Source organism: Pteropus vampyrus, unplaced genomic scaffold, assembly GCF_000151845.1.
Source record: "Pteropus vampyrus isolate Shadow unplaced genomic scaffold, Pvam_2.0 Scaffold8, whole genome shotgun sequence".
NCBI lineage: Eukaryota > Metazoa > Chordata > Mammalia > Chiroptera > Pteropodidae > Pteropus > Pteropus vampyrus.
Window position 1 is genome coordinate 2,008,270 of NW_011888789.1, and position 8,154 is coordinate 2,016,423.

Here is an 8,154-nt window from a genome sequence, read left to right on the forward strand (position 1 = left end):
TTAGTACTAAGCAGGTTTACATATATTATTTAATTCTATCAAAGCCAATGAGGAGGATAATAGTATCCAGTGAGGAGGTTTAGATATCTCACATGCAGTAGCTGAATTAGGTCTGGCTTGCATGGTGCTGGCTTTTGTTCTATTCTGGCTTTTATTTGGATTATCTTTTCAAGAACATTTCTATAGCAGAAGCCTCGAAGATTGAGATAGCATCTACCTCCGGGGCAAGAGGCAATTTGTTTGTTGTCCAGCATAACAAAGATAATCTCTCCTTTTGAGGTGAAAGGTAGGCAGATTTGCTCGCAGCCTCCTTATGGAAGATTTGGGTTTCCTAAATTTGAGGTTCCTCAGCTGTGATGCAAGCTTACTGTGTGCAGTACCCAGTGAGTCCACCTCTCTCTATCCCCAGGGAAACCTAAGAGGGACCTGAATGTGAAGATTATGCTCTTCGCTGTGCTCCGACCAATAAGGTTCTTTGTCTCTTATCCAGATATCTCTTGTCTTCTGCCAGCTTCCATAGGATAATATCTGTAATTCTTCACAGTTCTTGACAGTAATTAGTAAGAAATCCCTGATTTTGTTATTACCGTTCCTTGCATATTTTGGGGTAAAACACTGTAGACCTACAGGTCAGTTGAAAATAAAATCAAAGACTACAGTCCCTAAAGAATGGTTTAACAAAGGCCAAGGACAACCCTCTTGAGATTGTTCACATAGTGAACATTCAATTAATTATGCTAAAATTTACCAACAATCCATCATGCTATCCAGGGGTCCCATCTAAAACACCTAAATATTAACCCTATTCCTTTGAATAAAATAACCAGGAACTAATACAATTCAAATTTTAACTGATTGCACTGTTAAATAATGTATAACAAATAATAGAAATCTCAAACAATACTCAGTTTCCTCTCTTTGGTCAATTCTTAATAGACTTTGATTAACTCTTATAGAATACTGACCCGAAGTTAGAAATATACATGTATGCTGTACATACATAAACAAAAACGTCTGTTTCCAATACAGCACTCAAGTGATTCCTTTTGGTTTCAGAAGGCAAATAATAGACTGTATATTTAATTGAGATATTATATACAGATTATAATATACTTTTAAAGCCCATAATTTTTAATTGTTGAACTTCTTTTTAAAGTGTCATTACATCTGGTGCTTGGAGATTGAGTTTGGAGCTAAGCACATAATTGAACTCATTTAGTATCTTAATTGTTTAATTAAATTCATTTGAATAAAAACTGGTGACATAAATGTGTGTCTTAATTGGATGCTAATTATGAGAATAATTAAGACCTATTTATGTCATTTTACTGGTCATTTTTAAAAAAGATTATGAGACCTTTAATACTAAAATATTTAAAATTTTTGTTTTAAAAAAACTTCTGAGTATTATGCTAGTTATGTATTACTCAGTATAATTTCAACACCTGGCTTACAAAGTTAAAAAGATAAAATAATGAAGTCTACAAAAATATATGAATTGTTTGTATGTGGGACATACGTGCTATATGATGTTTCCTTATACAACCAGGGTCAGCCAGTAAAGAAGTGCCATATTTCAGTATTTGGAGAGAGCATACCCATTAGAAGGATGAAGTAATTGTCACATTTAAGATGGATATAATGAAAGTTAAAGCTGCCATGATTAACCTTTTTGCTACTAAGTTAAAGGGACAGGAGTCATTTATGGTTCTAAGGCGATGACATTGCACTAAAGTATAGATCAACTGATTTAAATGTGTGACCTTTTTATGCTGTGTACTAGATGTGATTGCTCATTTTCTTTAAAATTTGGTTCCTATAACATAGATGTCAACAGATAATATTTATAAGAAAATCATATATTAGAGTAAATGTGAAAAAGTAAAGTCTTTTCCAATTGCTAGCAATCTCTAACTTGTGCAAAATCCTTAAGCACCATAAATGTCAAAATGTTTCTTTTTGCTACTAAATAAAACCAGTATCATTTGTTTTCCTTTCTTGTTCTAGTCATTGTAATTAAGGCATATTGAAAATTAAACCAAAGACAAGTTCAGAATGAAAGCGGTATCAGACAATCCAAGTCTACTTAGTTTTATTCTAATGAGGCTAAAGTAGTGCTAGGTTGGAGCCTGCATTCGCCAGCGGAGCCAATTATTAAATCATTAATACCTTGAAATCAGCCATGGTGAGAGTATTTATACTTCATATATCAGCAAACATTACTAACTGGGGCTTCTTTTCCCCCCTAGAGAGAAGTATACCAGCACACCATTGACTAAACGTGTTTTAAGATAATGTAGCACATATATACGTCACAAACACACACACACAATCTTAGAGGAACCCTGGAACTTGTTTGGGTTCATGCCCTAGCTCTGTCACTTATTAGCTATGCCCTTGAGCAAATAACTTACTGTCTTTGTGTCTGAGTTTTCTATAAGATGGGAATGGTGACAATAAATATACCTACCGTATAGAATTGTTACGAAAGACTTGTCCGAAGTATTTAGAACAGTGTCACACACACTACATGCTCAGTAAATGCTGGCTAATGTTATTATCTAGACTGAAGCAAGAAATCAGGCTAAAGTTTCTAAAAACTCCCAAATATAAAGATCATATTTACATATAGGATGAGGCTAGTGTCAGACCTTTCATTTACAAAACACTGGATACTGGTAAACAATGAAGCAACCAACATCTTCACATTTTTTTTTTTTTTCAGGAAAAGAATGATCAAAATTTTAAAATTATCAAGCAAGAGTAAAGGCTAAAATAAAGATCTTTACAAATATGTAAGATTCAGAAATTTTACTTTCCATAAGTTTACTTCAGGATATATTCCAGCAAAGTGAGCACAAAGTTTGGAAGGGAGAGAAATGTGGGTCCCAGGAAACAATGGTTTTCACTTCAGGAGAGTTCAGTAATATCAGTTGTATAGCAGTCCTGGCATGCTAAATACATTAAAAAAAAAAAAACGATTAGAAAAACTGACAAGCAAGAGAAGAGGAAGGGAGGGAAGAGACAATGAAAGAGAGAGAGGAGCAAGGGGAGAAGCAAGAAGGGAAGATAAAAGGGAGAGAGGGAGAAAGGAAGGAAATTTAGAGAAAGAAAAACTTGAGGAAAAAAATACCTAAGGGTATCAGGGTACATTAGAGAATATTTCTTGGCTCTATAGGTAACAGTCATTGGAGCTTTAGATGGGCTATGGATAGGCGAAAACTAGACTATACACTTCTATGCACTCCAAGTTCTTAATTGATTTTACCAAGGATATAAAAACTTAGAAATGTGAGATGACCCGTGCAGCTTCCTTTCATGCCCAAGAGGGGCAAGCAGCTGCCAGTGCCACTCCACACAATGTAAGTTCTATGTTTGATATGAGAAGCTTAATTTTGCTCTCTGCGGAAGCCCTTTTATTGTCAGAATTTATATTACCATTTAGTAAGAAATGCCTCATCCTCAAATGTGGTGAAAAGCAGAATCAATGCCCAAATGTCTTAAGTGGTACCTCTGCGCCCCACCTAACTGCACCTCCACATAATTATATAGACAGAATACTATACGCACTGTTAGCAATTTTCACCTATTGGAATCATCACTTAAGCTTTAGCTCTTCCATAACGCACACACTACACACCTTGAATGAACTTGTGGGCAGAGCTAGAGAAGCTAGCGTTAGAGTTGGAATCATCATTTCAACTATTGGCATCAAACATAAAACTTAATCTGGTTAAGGAATAGACTTTAATTGTAAAGTTGTACACATGTATATCAGTAAAATTTAGATACAAACAATAGAAGATGGGAGATGGAAAGGGGAGGAAAGATCAAATAAAAGATAGGGAGATGACTTTTCTCATCTCACAAAGAAAATCAGGACATAAGCAGTGGGAAATGAAACAGGAAACAAAGGCATAAATGTTTACAGGTAATCAAGACAGAAACAATATCACTATAGTGATTTAACCATAATGAGAGGTATAAGCAAAATCTTCATCATCTAAACCTGATTAATCAGAGAAGAGGCATTGGCATCACACCCCTTAATGATATGGGGGTTACCACCAGGAGAAATCATTGAGTGATTTCTTATGGGGAGTAGAGATGGGAGATAAAAAGATCACTAATGCTTCCATGATAAGCCTTTCTCTACCAAAATTTTTTAAATGACATATTTATATCTTTGATAATAAATCAAAGCTAATTAAAGCTCATTTTATAAAGATAAAACAGTTCATAGGATCAGAGTTTTAGAAATGAAGCACACATTTGAAGTACCCAAGTCTAACGCCCATATTTTGCAGATGAGTAAGCTGAGACTAAGAGAGAAATGACTCTTAGAGAGAATGCTACATAACTAGTTTGTGTCAAGAACATGTCACTTGTCTCTGCTTCTGTCATCCAGGCTTATCCTACCAAGGGTGGAATCATTATGGTTAATTCTGTTCTTTAAGAATCTGGTGTTTTATTTTTATTTTTTTTTTCCTTTTCAGCAATAACAGTAAATTATAATGTTCTCAAATTCTATATCAGATGTCATGCCCAGATAACCTCCAACATGCTGATAAAATTCTAAAGAAATTAGATCATATGTAAATGACAACCCAAGTGTCTATATTCTTTAACAAAATACGTTGTGTTCAACCCTATATGTTTTTGCTAGGTGTCAGTTTGGGCTATGATAACAAATAACCCTAGATTATGTCACATAAATAACAAACATTTGTTTCTCACAATTCTGGAATCTGAGAAGTCCAGGATTAAGGTGAGAACCCCTTCCTGGTTTGCAGATGGTTGTCTTCTCTCTGTGTCCTCACAAGGCAGACATCTTGTGAGTAGAAGCAAGCTTTCTTGTGAGTCTTTATAAGGGCACAAATGCCTTTCATGAAGGCTCTACCCTCGTGATCCCAATCAATCTCAATTACCCCCTAAAGGTCCTACTTCCTAATACTATCAGATTAGGGATTAGATTTCGACATATGAATTGGTGAGGGGGAAGGTATAAACATTTAGTCTATAATACTAGGATTCTCAAAATTTAATTTGTACACAAAATTACAGACATGGAGAATAAATTTGTTGACTCTATGGTTATGATATTCTGGGACACATAGGACAAATCCATGTTTTGAATTGTGGCTATAGAACCTAAGGCCATTTTGTAAGGATTATTATTCATAAGGTAATTTTAAAAACGTGTTTTGTAAAGACAATCTGTTTGAATTATCTGATATCCTTGAGAGTTAAAATAACATGCAAAAACCATGAAAACACCTACTTCTTTCCCTAGATTTGGTTTCTTTTATGAAAATATTTAAGTGGATCTAAATAGGCAGGTGCTTCATTTATCCAGATGTTTATATATGAAGAGAACCACTAGTTGATACTTAATAAGATTCTCTAGAAGTCTATTACCAACAAGACAGTTCCCTAGTCAGGGGAGCATTTTGAAGTCAAATTCACAAGCCAATTAGAAGTTCTGTGGCAGACTTTTAAAATGAAGGGAGAGGAAGGCTCAGATATCACCATGAATATGTATGAAGAGCAGGGAGAGCAGAAACATAATTATCAGATTATGGTGCCCCACACCCACACCACCCCAGTTCCCTAGGAGGTCCTAGATATTCTCAGAGGAATCAAACATTGAAAGAGGATGCAAACAGGATTGTTTAGTGAGATTCTAACCAGTTGTAGAAGAGTTTAGGCCGAACTAGCCTCTCTGAATTAATTAGAATCTCTTGGAAACCAAACTACTCTACTATGGTAGATCTCGGCCTCAGAGTTCTCCATGGGTTGGTTGAAGCCTTTACTGATTCTGCATCGCAACACAGTCCTGCGTCCTTCCTTGTCTTTCCTGGGAGCTGTGTATGGGCTGCCTTTTGGGGATTGTCACATGCTCTCAAGTTTATCAGCACCCCACCAGACCTGCCTATTATTCCTTTACATTACTTGCCTGGCCATGGACATTTGAGCTTCTGATCCCTGTCATAGAGGGATTGTGATGGCTTCTTTCCATTAGTTATTTGTGTGTCACACTTTTGAGTTACGTACTTGAGTTACACTAGAAAAAGCATTAACTGGGAGTCAGTACACAAGCGTTTGTAGCAGTGGTGACTCCAGAATTCCATAGAGAAGGGAGGGACAGCAATCTGATTGAAAAGGGGGCTCAGGAAGTTCTTGTAACCGAGTTTGCACAGCAAGTACATGCATTTTTATATGGGTCTCTTTTGGGGGACTGATGGAGAATAACAGGGGGCTTCTCTCAAACAATCTTTTGGCATTGACACTGTCTCAAGCTTAGCTCTGTCACTTTATAGTTATGTGTTCTTAGGCCTTAACCTCTGAACCTTAGGTTTCCACAACAGAACCCAAGGGGGTAAATTAGAGACTGGCTACTCTAAGTGTATTCCCCAAACCAACATCATCAGCGTGATAATGGGAGCTAGTTAAAAATGCAAGATCTCAGACTTACTGAATCAGAATCTGCATTTTCACAAGATCCACAGCTGATTCATATGCGCATTAGAATTTGAGCAGAACTGAGCTAGATGATGCCAACTTCCCTCCCCGAAGAGTCAACCTTGTGAATTAGAAAGAACGAACTCTGCAGTTTGATAGCCCTTAATTGGAGTCCTTCTGCTAACACATCTTCTATGTGCCATCAGAAAAATTACTTACCTTCTCTGAGTCTTTTTCGCATCTGTCCAATTAGGGATATTAATGTATGTCACATAAGGCTGTTGTGGTGACTATAAATTATGAAGTATCTACCATCATGCCTGGCATACAGTAGGAACTGAATATATCTTAATCCCCATCCCTTGCCTGCTCTCTCCTGCAGAACCAATATTCCATGATTCCGTGAATCCTATTTTCTGCTGTACACCTCTTTTCCTACGGTAGTTGTTCTCAATTTAAGAAGAAAATAAACGTTAAGTATCAAGTCTTGCAAAACTAATATCATGCTCTAAAAGCAAATAGTTATCAGATGGCAGTGAATGGAAATAATGCAGGACTTGATATTCAATATCCTTTAGAAATAAACTGGCTTCTTCCTCTACTAGTGTTAGTTCAGCTACAGCCAATCAAACTAACATTTTTGCCTTACAAGTTATCAAAATGATGCTGTTGCTTGGGGGCAAGATGTGCGTATCCCTGGTGTGTTGTCTCAAAACAGGGCGATTGTCAACCCAATTACCTATTAAGTGTTTTCAGTCTTTTAAAGTAACCCTGAAGAAATTTGTTTATTCTAAAAAGTTGTTAGGGAAGAGAAATATCTCCCAAGATATCTTTTTTTAATGTTGTTCCATTGTATTTTGAGGTGATATGTTTTGTCTTTTACTGAATATGTTATTATTCAAAAATGCTCACTTATCTTTACACTCTTCATTTTGAATTCAACAACATCGTGACTTTTCTGTAAATCTTTTATGAACAAGATCTCAGGTGGGTTCTTTTTAATTGGTTAAGGATTATCAACAGAGAACACTGTCAAAACTCTAAACAGTATTTTTTTTTTTAAATCATGACACAAAACTTTTTCTGAGGTAAGATTTCCAGATGTAGATAAAAACCAGCCATGCTCTCATGCCCACAAATACTATTTGAACCTGACTTGTCAAAATAAGAACTTTCAAGTGCTCCATTAGCAGTCATATTCTAGAACAGCTTTGTTTTTTAAAAACTGAATTATTTGTTATGATTCTGACAAAACCGGTTTGCAAGAAAAGGGATTGGAGATCATTGCTAATAAAATATTCTTTCTTGAAGACTAACAGAAGGTATCAAATGTAAAAGCCTCTGAAGGGTTTTCTTCTGTCATCTTGCAAATCTAGACAAATAATTTCATTATCCAGCATGAAGACATAAACATGAACACACACATACAACCACTTGTCACATGGACACTATTTCCCCCTTTTATTTTTCCCTTGTCTAACCCAGAGAATTCATGTTTGAGTGTGTATTGGACTAGTTCAAAATCTTCCTTCACCCTCTTTCTTCCATTCTTACCCCAAACTTATAAATATGTCTTCCCAATCCCTTCTCTGCTCCTATCACAACATGCACAAATGTTTCCTAGGTTTTGCTGTATACATCTTTGGATGGCCCCATTGGTCAATGTGACTGTCACTACATTTATAATTAAAA